General features: G+C 35.3%; 1 protein-coding gene and 1 long non-coding RNA gene across 2 annotated transcripts in view; one reads left to right on the top strand and one right to left on the bottom strand.

The window, feature by feature from the left end:
- LOC135135526 (choline transporter-like protein 1) overlaps positions 1 to 16,415 on the bottom strand; it is a 65,827-nt gene that overhangs the window by 16,780 nt on the left and 32,632 nt on the right. The window lies entirely within an intron of this gene.
- Positions 6,574 to 7,503, top strand: LOC135135542 (uncharacterized). The gene is made up of 2 exons (XR_010281594.1): positions 6,574 to 7,058; positions 7,121 to 7,503. It is a non-coding gene; the product is annotated as an uncharacterized LOC135135542 (long non-coding RNA).

The raw sequence follows: 16,415 nt of genomic DNA, 5'->3' as shown, positions 1-16,415 counted from the left end.
CGGGAAGATCTTGGTTTGAAGGATTTCTTAAACGGCATCCAGAAATCAAACAGAAACATGCAGAATCTTTGAGTAAAGCTCGTGCAGCTGTTACCCAAGACCGTATTCATAGATGGTTTGATGAAATTCTAGATTATTTCAAAGAGAATAACCTTCAAGACATCCTTCGTGATCCCACCCGAATATTTAATGGAGATGAATCTGGATTCATGCTTTGTCCTAAAAGTGGAAACGTTTTAGGACCAACCAAATCAAAAGAGGATTTTTATCAAAGAGTATCTGCTGAAAAAGAGCAGATTACTGTTATGGATACATTTTCGGCAGATGGAAAGATAGTACCACCAATGCTTATCTTTCCATATAAAAAGATGTTCTATGTTTAACTAAAATTTAAAAAGAGTTATAATGTTTTAATCAAATTATTTATCGTACATTGGACCTTTACAGGTGTTATTTTGAAGAAGGATGATCTAGGAGCCGAAATACAGTCTATGACCAGTGCAGGTTTAGGTGTATGGAAGTGGCCAAGCAGGGAGGATATTCTTTATTATTTCAAAGAAGATATTGTATGTGTCACAGACGAGCCAAAGGTTAAAAATACTAGAGGCCATTTTACTGTTCCAGAAATGAATAAATATGAATAAAATTAACATTTTTCCGAGTGTCCATTACTCACCCACAATGTGTTCATTACCTACGCAACTGTGTCCATTACTGGCACATTTGATGTAGTATCACAATATAATAGTATATTACAAATCGAGGGTGGTAAGAAGCTAATTACGAACGAAGTTTATACACGAGCGAGCGAGTGATGTAATATGAGTTCGTAATTAGCTTACCACCAGAGTTGTGTCATATACTTTTTCTACGATCTATAATGAAGAATCACTTTCAGAAGAAATTTTTTTGGGAAACCAAATATTTATAGTTGCTATAGAAACTATTCAAACAGGCACGTAATATATATATTAGTTATTTACGTGGCAAGCTTAGTAAATTAGCCTTTACGGGCGAGCCGGAATGTTTGCAGGGCGAGCGACGTAGGAGCGAGCTCTGTAATCCGGTGAGCCCCAGTAAAGGCTAGTTGCAAGCGAGCCGCGTACAACGTTTTACTTCCTCTTGCTGAAAATCCTGAAAATGAACAACTTTGGCATCTCTAGAAATTTTACTTGAAATTACAGTCATAGAAATTGTAGTTATTTTTCATAGTTTGCTCCGGTAACTATGGAAAATTGAATTGTTTGAAAATAACGGGACTGTCAATTTGTAAATTCGATTAATAATTTAAATAGTTTAATTTTGTTTCTGAGCTCTGTTAATTGTGGAATTCGATGAAGATGAAGAGTTTGAAGGTGATTTTAACGTTAGTATTAGCACAGTATTAGTGATATTAAGAAAAAGGCCGACGCAGCGAATGTGTGTTTGATTCCGGTGCTGACATGACAACGTTTTACAGGCACGGTGCCTGTAAAGCTGCCACGGTAACGCTTTACAGGCAGGGTGCGTGTAAAGGCTAATTTACCGAGTTAGTTCAGACGACAGTAAACGAGCTTTAACAAGACAAGAGGAAGTAAATATATATTACGTGCCTGTTCATTCATTACATGCCAGTGGGTGTAACTATGGTTTTACTATGAGGCTAGACAGTTCGTAATTCATGGATTACTATGTGGGAGTAGAAAAAATATTAAAATAACAATTATTGTTTTACGTAATTTGTTTACAGACTGTTAGAAAGTGCACTAAATAAGCTTTCATCTGGTGTGCTACAAATTGATTTTGACCGAATATTAATAATAATAAGATTATTTAGATTTCAAATTTTCTCTTGGGTGTCCATTACTCGGGCAATTACCCTATGTATGTTTTTATATGTATATAACAAATATTTTATTGACATAGCTATACCAATATTATTGGAAACCTTTGTTGTACATGTTATATATTGGCTACTATAACTTCATATACATAGTACCTTAGTACTTAATATTACGCACTTGGGTATGTAAATATAAATCTATAAGGTTTATTGCGAAAAAAATAACCTAACATATGCACGAAACAAATGTAAGTTACGAAAGTTAACAAAAATCTCATTATTCTTATTAATATCGAGAGCGTCGATGCACAAGTGTTGTTAAAAAAAGACCCAAGGGCGTCCATTTACTTTTATCGCATAGTGTTTCTTTATCTACTATCACTAACGTTTTTGTAAAAAACAATCAGGTTGACCTATATAACATTATTCATTCAAGGAGACACTACCGTGAACTTGAATTCTGTTTTTATACTTCGGTTTTTCTTGTTGATGCGCTTGCTATATATCCGTGTTTTTACTTGCAAACTACAATTTAATTTATCTATCTATGGGATATTTGAAGGTTCTGCCTAGGGTTCTCCCAGGATGATAGCACCAACTGCAACCGTAGTAGCCGTTATACTGCAACCTGTTTTGAATAATCGGCCGAGCTACAGAATCCACGACGCAAGCAAACGGTAGAAACTTGTACAGTGTATCTTTCACATACACACCGTCCTGAAATAGTCGTTTTGCCTGTTTTGCAAACGCCTCTATAATCGTACTCATCAACGCAACATCGGGTTCGTGGGTTCCCACCCACACACCAGCCAAAACAGTATTACGAAAACGATCAATTGGAGGCAATTCATTGATTATCATTTGAATAGGCCACATCGACCGCTTAGATGATGCGAAAACTGGTGCGCCATCGATGTTAAAATTGTACGTAAAATGGAATTGGCACTGTCTTTTCAGTTCTCTGTACATGCTACCAGATGACACATCACAAACAGAGCCGTCATCGCTGGTGGAAGGACTTGTTGGCAAGTTCGAATTATTTTCTATTACGGTTTTCAACTGATCCTTAATCTCCGTTGTTATGAAATGCTCACTTTTGGCGCCGACAGTATTACGATAACAACACTCCGTGTTCGGACATACGACCATTTCGTGTTTTGGAATTGTCTGTCTAGTCACTAATAATGTTTTACATTTGACACAGTAATAATTATAGTCAACCGGACTACTCTTAAATTGTTTGTCTAAATAGTAGGTGTTGAGCATATTTTCCTGCGGTGCTTTAGCACACAGCTTAATCAAATCAAGAATATCCTGTACTGCAACTTTGGTAAGATGATGTCGGACCGCTAACGTATGTACCATTGTCAGAACATCAAATTCTGTAACATTCGCCTCGGCAAATAGTACTCTCGTTAAAGTGTCACGATGCAAATCATGGCCGGATGTTTGTAATATGTCTTCAACAACGATCTTTTCCAATTCGTCGTCATCACATGCGCTGCCGGTGTCAGACGATTCACCTACCGGTTCGAGTACAATGCTTTCAACATCGTCGTCTTCGTTTGTCACTGCTTCCTGTATCTCAGATACATCCATTATCTCGTCGTCAGTATCCATGTCCAAATTTTCTATAATTAAACCAATAGCTATCATTTACACACATACTTATGTACAATGTTGTTAAAACACACTAATTTCAGACATTATCACCATGTTTATTTGTACTGATACAAAAAAGATAAAAACAAAAAAAACCCAAAAACGCCTAATATTGCAAAATCACGTCATCTTTGCAAATAATAATACATAATAAACTACGAATGGGACTACAAGAACTGTTCAAAGTGTCCTCCGTTTCCAATTTGGCAATGGTGTAATCGATCAACAAAACGTCTCGATGTATGATTGTATTGATTGTACAATATTAAGTGTTTTTTTGTGATTTTTGTTCATTTATTTGTATCAGTAGAAATATGTATACATGTTGATAATTTCTGAAAGTAGTTTTTTATTCTGCTTCAGAAAATGTCAAAACATATGGGTGTTCCATAAGAAAAAAGAAGTAGGCGGCCCTGTCTGTCAAACCGACAGCGAAGAAAAAAATTGGTCTAAAGAGTTTAGACAGTACTTCCCTCGCTGTCCGAAACGTGAAGACTGCATGTCTGTTATGTTTTTTTTTCGCAGTAGATTTCAAAGCATTCGGTTTTATAGTTCCTGAGTAATAAAATAAATTTAGGCATTCATTATTTTTTTTGAGTCACCCGGTATATGCAAATTCAAAAAATATGAATGGAATGATAAATTACAAATACAGCCTCATCATATTTTGTATATTCTAGATAGGATTTATTCGGCAAACTTTTGAGCTGACGTCATCAGTTTTTTGTAGAAGATAACCAATATATTTTGACTAAAAATTTATTATGCTCTTTATAACCTTAAAACAATTGCAAGATTTCAAAACATTCGGTTCTGTAGTTCCTGATTAAATCAATAAAATACATTTACGCATTCATAATTTTTTTGGGTCACCTGTATATGCAAATCCAAAAACTATGAATGGAATGATAAATCACAAGAAGAAACTCATCATATTTTGTACATTTTAGATAGGATTTATTCAGCAAACTTTGGTGGTGACGTCATAAATTTTTTAGGGGGGATGAGCAAATACATTTTGATCAAAAACTTACCGTGCTTATGATAACTTTAAAACATCTTCAAGATTTCAAAGCATTCGGTTCTGTAGTTCCTGAGTAAATCAATAAAATAAATTTACGCATTCATTAATTTTTTTGAGTCACCTGTATATGCAAATCCCAAAAATATGAATGGGGGTGATAAATCACAAGTACAGACTCATCATATTTTGTACAGTTTAGATAGGATTTATTCGGCAAACTTTCGAGCTGACGTCATCAATTTTTTGGAGAAGATAACCAAATACATTTTGACTAAAAATTTATTATGCTCTTTATAGCCTTAAAATATCTGCAAGATTTCAAAGCATTCGGTTCTGTAGTTCCTGATTAACTCAATAAAATACATTTACGCATTCATTAATTTTTTTTTTTTGGGTCACCTGTATATGCAAATCCAAAAAATATGAATGGAGTGATAAATCACAAGTACAGACTCATCATATTTTGTACACTTTAGAGAGAATTTATTCAACAAAATTTTGTGGTGACGTCATAAATTTTTTAAGGGGGGAAGACCAAATACATGTTGATCACAAATTTACCATGCTTATGATAATTTTAAAACATTTTTAAGATTTCAAAGCATTCGGTTTTGTAGTTCCTGAGTAAATCAGTAAAATACATTTACGCATTCATTAATCTTTTTGAGTCACCCTGTATATGCAAATCCAAACAATATGAATGGAGTGATAAATCACAAGTACAGACTGATCATATTTTGTACATTTTAGATAGGATTTATTTGGCAACTTTTTGAGCTGACATCATCAAATTTTTGGAGGGGATAACCAAATATATTTTGACTAAAGATTTATGATGCTCTTTATAGCCTTAAAACAGTTGCAACATTTCAAAACATTCGGGTTAGCAGATTCAAAATTAAAATGCAAAATGTTGTTTTATAATTTTGATTTTTTTCCCAAAAATTTGGACGTTTCGGGTAAAAACTCAATTCGGAGTCGTAAACTACATGTGTAGGACTACGTTATTTTATACAATTTAATACCCATTAACTCTGTACAATTTTGAAGTGACGTCATCGCATTAGTGGTGGGGATGATTAGACAAATTTTGGTTAGCGTTTTACCATCTACATGATATTCCTAATATAAGTACAAAATTTCACAACAATCGGTCGAGTACTTTCGGAGATTATCTGTCTAATAAAACTCCGGGACGGCAGACAGACGGAAATGGGAGACCTATTTCTTCGTCTTCTAGGGGTCATGAAAGTTCGAGAAAACGTAAAAGTAGGGAGTCGGCCGACGGACTCGATTACAATACTTCCTTTGCTTACGCTCGGGAAGTAAAAAAGAAAACATGTGGTAGTCAAGTCGTCACGTTTTAACTGTATATCCAAAGCACATTTCATAAAAAGAAAACTTTTCAAATACCAACATTATTCGATCATTCATTCCGACACTTCATACTAATCCTGTATATTGGAAAGGATGCGTTGTATACTAAGATCACTTTAAAAGCATACAGATATTTTACAACTTTAGTCAAAGAACCCAACCCGCAAAACTCCAAAAGCATAAATTATGCAGGGACGACCGCCAGAGACCGTCCGCTTGGGGCAACACAGGACCGTATTTGTAACGAACGAAACCTCGTGTGATTGTCGTGACGAAAACTACTTTGTAATTTCTGTAATAAATTTTGTTGGAAAAAAAAACAGCGATTTTATTATATTATATTTGATAAAACCAGTAATTCAGATAAAACAAATTACGTAGTCGTTTTATCTGTTGTTGCAATCGACTAACATTGTACCTAAATATTATTTCCAAACAACTTACGGTAATATAGTTTTAAAAATAAATGTTTCAAAAGAAAGATAATGATAATTTTGTACTCTTGTGTTTAAAGTCATTAAGCCTTATCATAAATTTTCCCCATAGTGGTGGTTATCTTAGACCTTAAAACTGATAATTTAGACAGATATTACTCTCCCCACCTCCTCCAACGTTCTGTGTTTATACTACAAACGGACACTTGGCAATTCTAAAAATCATTTCATTTGAACACTGTGTTGTCGTAATTTTTCGTGTAGTGGCATTTTGGCGTCCACCTGATTTCGATAACTGTTGTCCATCATCTACTATAGACGAAAATATTCTTTTGGATGATACGGCATCAGATGTAGGTGATACCAGTGATGGAGTCTCGGCATCCGACGCAGAAGATCAAGAAGAAACAACTGCAAAACAAACACGTGGTTCTGGACTCCTTCCCGGAATGAAGGAAGCTATAAAACAGTGCATGAAACATTGGTTGCTGAAGCGCATAAAAAAACACTTAAAAAATAGTCTGTTTTATTGCAGTTGCCTATTAACACAGTGCGATCTGTAATTAATCGCAAAGAAAAATCTCGAAAATTAAGGGAAACATTTTCGAAAATAATCAACGACGTCAGTTTTCAAAATTTATTATTCCTATTGCACAAATCTTGTACCCACCGTAACATGGCTGTATAAAGCACTGTATAAAGATGGAATTGACATTCCTTATAAGATCACTCACTTTAGGTAGGTATTTGATTGTGCGTTAACCATCTTATTTCTTATTACAATGTTATAATCTTTTTTAGATCATTTCTCTCTATATTTGGTTTTATATTTCGACGGTTGAACAAACGTCAGTATATCCCTAATCGGTTAATTCTTGATGTTTTTATAACAATCACCACTCCTGAATGTTGAAGATTGTAGCCGACACCATTAAACGATTGCACTTTTTGCGGCAAAGATTCCTGATAAATTTTTGTAACGCCGACAGGAATATTCGGTCAATGAGAGTGAATCTGTTTTTAATGCTATATTTAATTTAATACATTAACAACCTCATGCATGGACAAGGGAAGACAAAAACTAATACAATATTCGCATTGATGTCCCTAATACCCGCTTAACATTATTATTATTATTATTATTATATTGTTACGAAATAAACTCATACGCCGCCTCGGTACGACGCCTTGGGTTTTCTCGAGAGCTTTCTAGTAGGTATGTACGTATGAGAGCCACCTTTTAAGGAATAAAATACAATTATAATCATTTCATTGCCTTGTGATAACCCAAACATGTCGCCTTGAATTCACACGTGAGGGAAACGTTACACTTGGTTGCCAAGATTGAACAATTTTCTTAATTTTTTTTATTCAAATTATTCAAATGCGATTTCGTGCAGTTGTTTTTTTTTTGCGCGAAATTTGAATCCACATTTGGACACCACAGCGTTTTGTATGTAGAAACACGTTACAGCCCATAATAGAAGTTTGAACTTCAGACCTCTAATAGGTGCCGATTGTAAGTGAAGAATCCAAAACAATAAATAATGACGGTTTTTCAAATTGGTTACCTAAATGAGCGTCCTCAATTGTTTCATCAATCATGCGAATACATGTTTATTCACACCTGCTGTTTCATATGGAAAGGCCGACATTAAAATCGCCCTATCGTCGTGAGCAAAAAATTCTAGTCGTCAATGTACATTTTTGTAAATAGCACACACTGATACTGACGACCAGAATTTTTTGCTCGCGACGGTATCTAGTTTTTAAAAAATACCCTCTAACACAGGTATTCAATAATATCACTGATGATATTTTGGGTAAGCTGACAACAAATTATACCATTTGTATCACTATCCCGTTAGTTATGATACGAAGGCTAACGGCAAGAAGCGTCTATAGTCTATATAGTTAACGCTGGCATGGTCCTCTTTCGCATTATCATATGGTACGTCGAAGACGATAGATTAATTAAAGACAGTTTGATCGGCGACCAGCTCTGGCTTGTATCATCGTCCTTTTCGCACACCAAGAGATAAGAATGATTCCAAGTTTAGAGACTGATTTCTGTTAAGAGGACCTGCACTCTGATACTCAAATAAAGAATAAGCCTAGTGTTAGTTTGGTGTTTTCGGATGTGGTAGAAACACTAGTTCGGTCAAAATAGACATACAAATAGTGATCAAATAACAAAAACTCCGACAGAGCTGAATTTTGGTACAGACCTTGGGTACACCAGTAGAAATAAAGTGCGAAAAGTCCCCATAGATCCCATATGTGCTAAAGAAGTTATTCAAGGTCAAAAGTCAACATTTTTGGTTTTTTGGATTTTTCTCAAAAAGGGTAGGTTTTATCAAACATATAGTTCAGACAAAAATAATAGAGCATACAATTATCTACAAAAATGGCCCTTATACTTTTTTCCTAAGATATCGCCGTTCTAAAAGTTGAAGGAGTTACATTCTACATGATATGCACACATTTCCATACCACCTGTGAGGTAGTGTACTTTGCGTTTTGTTGTTTTAACGTGGTGTCCCCAGTAGGCCTACGATATATTATGACGGAGATTTATGGGAAAATTTTGTATTTACTGCATGATGATTATTGATTTTGATATTGATATAGTTGATTGATTTAAACTATAATTCTAATTTCTGTTATCATTTTAATCTGATTCATACTCTTCACATTCGACTTCAACGGTCATATCTTCTTCAATTTCTTCTTCTTCTTCCTCTTCTTTTTGCTAGATATCCATAAATTGTTCAACTGAAGATGAATCAGCTATCTCTCCATCGATATCACATGAATCTTCGACTTTTGGATTCAATTGAACATTCGAGAAGAGTGGCCTCGGCAATTGGTGCACGCTGGTGAACACGACAACCCTACTCTTCTACACCCACATTTAGTACAACAACCTTTTTCGGAGCAGGTGGGAGCATAGTTTTGTAGGAACAACCGTTCCCACAAAATCAGGTGTTCTACCTGAGCGCATTCAAATAATTGTAAAAATGTAAATACTTCCTATCCTTCGTCTACCTGCCCTACGCTCCTACATACTTTCTCTTTTCCCTTCTAGAATTTTCTAAACTCCATTTTTACCTCCTTCCACCTCTTCGAAACCGAGCTTACCTGTGTACCATTTTAAACACCCTTCCTTCTTCTCCCTGACACCCTCGAACAGTAAGCAACGAAATAAAATCTTAAAACCGTACCGTCGCTTTTAAATCACCAACAATACCCACAGTTTGAATCGATTCCAAAGTATTATCTGTTAATTCAGTTTATAGCCTAGCCATGTCTGAACTTAATAGTATACTGGATACAAGTGTTGATGAGCAGAAGCCGATGTTGGAGGAAGACAAGATAGTTGTACTTGTTTCTTGTTTCGTTTTTTTTTTACAAAAGTTAAATATCTATACTTGTCGATACAATTAATTTTTTTGGAGCTCCATAAACAGCAAGGAGAAAGCGAATTCCTTTTGTGATTATCGTTTGAGGTTTGAGGACACGAGTCAATTTCTTCAAATACTTTAGCGCAATCAATTAAGTCCTTTTTTCAAACAATTTCAGTACTGATGTTTTACTCCTTCTGAATATTGCTGATCGACGAGTAGTATCGCAGTCGGTTATTGCATATAAAAATAAAATATGGTTTTGGCGTTTTGGATAAGCAGATAAGTTTCTTGAAGAATATATTTCTGTTCGCTGTTGAGCCTTTCCAGGTTTTAAAAAGTAAATAATTTTATCAATCTATGGTAGAAGGGACTGGCTAAGGGACTGAGTTTCTTTTGAGTGTATGTTCTCAGAATTGTTAATAGTTATTTATTATATTGTTCATAGTTATTTTATACATGTAAGAGACACGAATGGCATTTTTACTTACATTAAGAATCTGACTATGTATATACGTGGCATTTGTGTGCATACCATGTAGAATGTAACTCCTTCAACTTTTAGAACGGCGATATCTTAGGAATGGTGATTCTTACAGAATAAGTATACGGATCATTTTTGTAGATAATTTTATGATCTACAATTTTTGTCTGAGCTATATTTTCGATAAAACTTACCGTTTTCGAGAAACATCCAAAAAAACAACAATTTTGACCTTTGACCTTGGGACCTATGGAGACTTTTGCCACTTTATTTCTACTAGTCTATCCAAGGTTTCTACATAAATTCAGCTCTGTCGGAGTTTTTGTTATTTGAAATGTCTATTTTAACCGGACTACACTGGCCCGGAAATTTAACCACTGCTACGATAGGGAAGACCAGATCGTAAATTTGAAAAGACAATGGTGTATGTAATACAAACATACGCTAATGAAACCATTCAACGTAGATTTCACGGATTTGTTTTTCTTCGTTAGTGCCATGCCAACGCCACTTACGATATTGTTTTATCATGATTCATGAAAAACCGTTTTTTTCGAACCATGCAACTTTTACAGTTCGCTTATTAGCAATATTAACAGATCAGTAAAGATAATACGGAACATGCAATATCATCAAATACACAATGTTTTACTCACCTTCAACGCTACGATATTAAACAATTAAAGTTAAAATATGTTAATGGCCGACGGCGTACCTCATAGAATCTTCGAATCCTTCGACTTGTCTCCGTTTGCACATGTGCACTATACCACACTGTGATACCACTATACCATAGATTAATATATGTATGTAGATGCGACATACAGGCTGATTTTGCAAAATCACCCTTATTGACTTTGGAGTCCTCAATAAAAACCTTGTTTCACTATAATCGTGTAACCTGAATTAAAGTCGAGGAAACAGTAAGCAGCTTCTGATATTCTGGTACATCTATTGTCAATTTGTCGAAAGTAAAACCCGTCGTTAGAAATATTCTGATATTTCTTCAAGTTAATTTTATTCCTAGTTAGAAACAAACACTGTTACCAACATAAATCGATGAGTCCTCAACCGTCATTTGATTTTTACTACGACGGTTCTCCAGAGAACAATTTATGTTGGCAGCAGTGTTTGATCCTAACTAGGAATAAAATTAACTACAATAGAAGACATATCATAATATTTTTAACGACGCGTTTTACTTTCGACAAATTGACACTAGATTTACCAGAATATTACAAGCTGTTTATTACTGTTTCCTTCATTTTCATTCAAGTCAAACGAATTACAATTATAGTGAAACAAGGTTTTTATTGGCATTGACTGTTTAATTTTTGCGCTTGTCTTTGGTGGTTGAGGACTCCAATGTCAATAAGGGCGGTTTTGCAAAATCAGCCTGTATGTCGCATCTATATTAATCTATGGCTTCTCTATGTTCTCTGATTATGATCACCACCACCACCACCGCCACCCAGAACGAGTCGCTCGTAGGTCACTACCATAAAGGTAGAAAATGTATAGATTAATTTGTAAAATAGTTTTTACGTTGTGGGACGACAACCTGACGATTGTTATGGATCTATAGCCAGGTGTATCTGAAATATCTTTATAATATAAATACTCATTATGCTTAGTTGAATTATTTATTTAATGCTGGAACAAAATATGTGAACATTGTTGAAAGCATATATAAAATAAGGGCCGAAGAGTTGTTCGTTAAAATATTTGGTCTTCAAAGATATTAAGTTTTCGTTACCACTAGTTAGTTTATACTTGAAAGGGAAAGCCCCGCATACAACTATTGGAAACCCGCTAAAATGGGTACATGCTAGTTGGCTCCGGCGGACGGTATTTGACCCTCTGCCGAAAAATGGGTATAGGTAAATTGGCTCCGATGGTGCAAGGAAGGTAGATTTTATGGTACCTCCTACGGTGAGGGGATCATCTGCAGATACGTTATTTCCTGCTGTCGGAAGAGATGTGTTGTTTGAATTACAGGAACATATAATTCCATAGTCATCAAATTTCTATGTCTAGAAAGTGGTGGCGGTAAGGTAGTTACAAAGGGGTTTTCTGGTATTTCCCAGATTTGCGGGGTCTTTGAAGTAAGAGGATAACAATCGTTACGGTGAGAGTAAATATTTCTATACTTTTATTACTATCTGCACTGGTCGAAAATGCCCATTCAACACAAATACAAAATTTCCGGCCGAAAAATATCAGTTTTTTCTTAAACTTTCTTGTGCCCAAGCGCTTAAGATAATTGTTACAAAATGGACTGTTTGGACGAAATGATTAGTGAAAAAGGGAAAACAGTTCTGTTAATTAGGTAATAATTATAAATATAATTTTCATAAAGTGTTAGCTCAAAGTGTTATACGTTGGCAGTGTGTAAAACGTGGCTGTAAATCGTACATCAAGACGAATGCTTCGAATAATAGAACAAAGTGGTGAACATACTCACGAAGCGACTGAAACTTCAAAATTAAACAGACAGAAGCTCAGCAATTTTGTTTTGGTTTATATTTACCTTATCTTTTGCAGCAAAATACAATACTAACAAAAATAAAAAAATATATATTTACCAAGCAATAGTAAATAAATTGTTAAAATTATTAGGGGTAATAGTTCGAACATATATGTGTTGTTTTTCTTAAATACTTATCGTTGCAATGATGAACAAATAAAATTATAAATAACAACTTTAAATGAAATTTAATTTTTCAGTTGGCATTAGATATTAGGTTTTGTGAAAACAACCACAGTTCTGCGTTACCCGTCATGCAGGCAGCAGGAGATGGGAGCCAACTAGTACATGCATCTGGCGGGAGCCAATTTACCTGTTAGTCCGGAGCCAATTTACCTGTTGCTTAAGATTCAAAAGTAGCCGCCGGAGCCAACTAGTATGTTCGCGCTAAAATATGTATAGGTTGGGCAGTCGTCCAGGTAAAAGTGTCGTCGTGTATCCGTGTGATGTCAATCAGTATTGAAGCGGTTGAATAGTTACACATGACACCCATGGATCTAGCGGCCCCGTTTAAATTTACAAATAATCGACTTTTTCAAGAAACAAAACATAAACTGAGGCCTGAATGGGAATATCTGAACCTACGCCGTCAAATGCTAAGCACAGCTGACCATCTTTCAGTGTGACGAACTGTCACTGGAAATAATTATATTTTTCGCCGTTCATTGATAGGAAGCGTATCAGCTACAATAAACACTAAAGTATAAAAACAAAGTTCAGGTTCACGGTACTACCTCATTCAATGCAATACTAAATGGATCAACCTGAAAATATTGAATATGTTAATGATAGTAAAAAAAACACTATCCGATATAAAAACATAGCACTGTTTTTATTTTTATCGAGCCTTGTAATCGACGCTATTCATATTACGGACTATAATGACATTTTTTACACTCTCTGAAATGATACTGTTTACGTGAATATTAGTTAGGGGCATTTTTATCATCATCGTTAACTTACTTGCATAGAATACATATATGGATATCGGTGCAACAACAGTTTTGTCGGAAAGCACCATGATCTATACAGGACCATTGCGAAATTTGCAATAATTTTTACCACGGCATCCCCCACCCTAGTAGTATCGAAATACAGAAAAAACAAATTAAAAATCGAATGGGGCAAAACCCTCATGAAGAACCCTCGATACGAAGGCAGTCAGCCACCTCGTAAACAAAGTTGGAAAAACGTTCGAATAAAAACGACGTAAACACTTTCATTTTCAATTAAAAGTAAAACCGACTTTTTGCTGCTTATCACTCATTCATGGATTCATTCATCGTTAATGGTCAGTGTAGTAATGCTTCATGATGATCGACTTTTGATTTTGACGAATGTTTGGTCCTTGCCACAACGATTTTACATTGTTTATTGGAATAAAAATAAGAGCAACTTAGAATGCTACAAGAAGTGTTGACTAGTAATACAAGCGTCAGAGCGTCGCAAGATGTTTGTTGATAGGTAAAAAGACACAGGAGTAGCGGCTGCCATTATCACTTGTTCTTGAAGCTCTTGGATAATTTCTGGACACTGCTGATTTCCACACACTAACTTTTATCCAACCGATACAGATTTATCGAAAAACGTCTCTTGAAATCGTTCAAGACTTCTTGTAGCATTCTAAGTTGCTCTTATTTTTGTTCCAATAAACAATGTAAAATCGTTGTGGCAAGGAACAAACATTCGTCAAAATCAAAAGTCGATCATCATTAACGATGAATGAATCCATGAATGAGTGATAAGCAGCAAAAAATCGGTTTTACTTTTAATTGAAAATGAAAGTGTTTACGTCGTTTTTATTCGAACGTTTTTCCAACTCTGTATACGAGGTGGCTGAGTGCCTTCGAGGGTGGTTCATGGGGGTTTTGCCCCATTAGATTTTTAATTAGTTTTTTCTATATTTCGACACTATTAGGGTGGGGGATGCCGTGATTAAAATTATTGCATATACAGGGTTATTCAGCTAAGATAACCCATTTATATCTTTAAAATAGGCAACCCAAAATACCGATTCCACCTGCACTTGGATTACAAAAAATGTTTAAAAATTGAATTGATTAATGACATTGTAAACGTCGTTTAAACGTAATTTTGAGCCACGTCTGGTCCGGATCATTGCCGTAGAATACAATACAGTTGTGTTACGCGTCTCTTCACGAGTTCTCATCGAAGTGAGTCAGTACGTTCTGCGCCAACCCTCTTACAGGGGTTGCTAATTTATACAAAACATCTACATGTATAACTTTTCATGTTTATAGTTATACACTTTATTGTGTCGAACACAGAATTTTTTTCCAATAGTATACATCGGTGGTGCAGTATTAAGCCTTAAAACCGCGTAAAAGGGTTGTTTTCTAAAAAAGTTTTGTTTTATTATTTGTTAAAATGGTGATAATATGTTTGCTTGCGTACCAAATTACCTCCCTGGTGGTCATTATGTACCTTCTGTGTGAGATGGGTGTGCGGATTATTCGCAGATTGGATTTGATTGGGCGACACTGTGAACGTTGTTTAAACGCAATATTGAGCCAAGTCTGGTCAGGATCATTCCCGTAGAATAAAAGATAATTGTGTTATGTGTCCCTTTACGTTTTCTTATCAAAGTGGGTCTTACGTTCCGCGTCAACCCTCTTACAGGGGTTGGTAATTTAAAAAAAATATTTATATAACTTTTTTGATCATGATTACAGTTATACATTTCATTGTGAGGAACACAGAATTTTTTCCCAACAATTTATTCCGGTTGTGCAGTATTAACCCTTAAAACCGCGTAAAAGCGTTGTTTTGTAAAAAAGTTTTATTGTTCGTTAAGATGGTGAAAATATGTTTGCTTGGGTACCACATCACCGTTCTGGTGGTCATTGTGTACCTTCTTTGTGCAATTGGCGTGCGGATTGTTCGCAAATTGGATTTGATTGGGCGAGATTGGTCCAGATTGTATTTGATTGGGCGAGATTGGGCGACACTGTGAACATCGTTTAAACGCAATTTTGAGCCACCTCTGGTCAGGATCTTTGCCGCAGAATAAAAAACAGTTGTGTTATGTCCTCCTTTCAGCGTTCTCATCAAAGTGGGTCGTTACGTTACGCGTCAACCCTCTTACAGGGGTTGCTAATTTAAACAAATTATCTATATAACATTTTTGAGTATGTTTACAGCTGTACATTTTATTGTGTCGTACACAGAATTTTTTCCCAATAATATACTCCGATTGTGCAGTATTAATCCTTAAAACCGCGTTAAAGTGTTGTTTTCTAAAAAAGTTTTACTGTTGGTTAAGATGGTGATAATATGTTTGCTTGGGTACCACATCACCGTTCTGGTGGTCATTGTGTACCTTTTTTGTGCGATTGGCGTGCAGATTATTCGCAAATTGGATTTGATTGGGCGAGATTGGTCCAGATTGTATTTGATTGGGCGAGATTGGGCGACACTGTGAACATCGTTTAAACGCAATTTTGAGCCACCTCCGGTCAGGATCTTTGCCACAGAATAAAAAACAGTTGTGTTATGTGTTCCTTTAAGAGTTCTCATCAAAGTGGGTCGTTACGTTCCGCGTCAACCCTCTTACAAGTGTTGCTAATTTAAACAAAATATCTATATAACTTTTTTGAGCATGTTTGTAGTTATACATTTTATTGTGTTGAACACAAAATTTTTTCCCAACAATATACTCCG

Source organism: Zophobas morio, unplaced genomic scaffold (genome assembly GCF_036711695.1).
Source record: "Zophobas morio isolate AGI-343-1 ecotype UQ-CSIRO unplaced genomic scaffold, CSIRO_AGI_Zmor_V1 ptg000024l, whole genome shotgun sequence".
In the NCBI taxonomy this organism is placed as follows: Eukaryota; Metazoa; Arthropoda; class Insecta; order Coleoptera; family Tenebrionidae; genus Zophobas; species Zophobas morio.
Note: the sequence above shows the minus strand (reverse complement) of the source record. Positions and strands in the feature narration are given on the sequence as shown.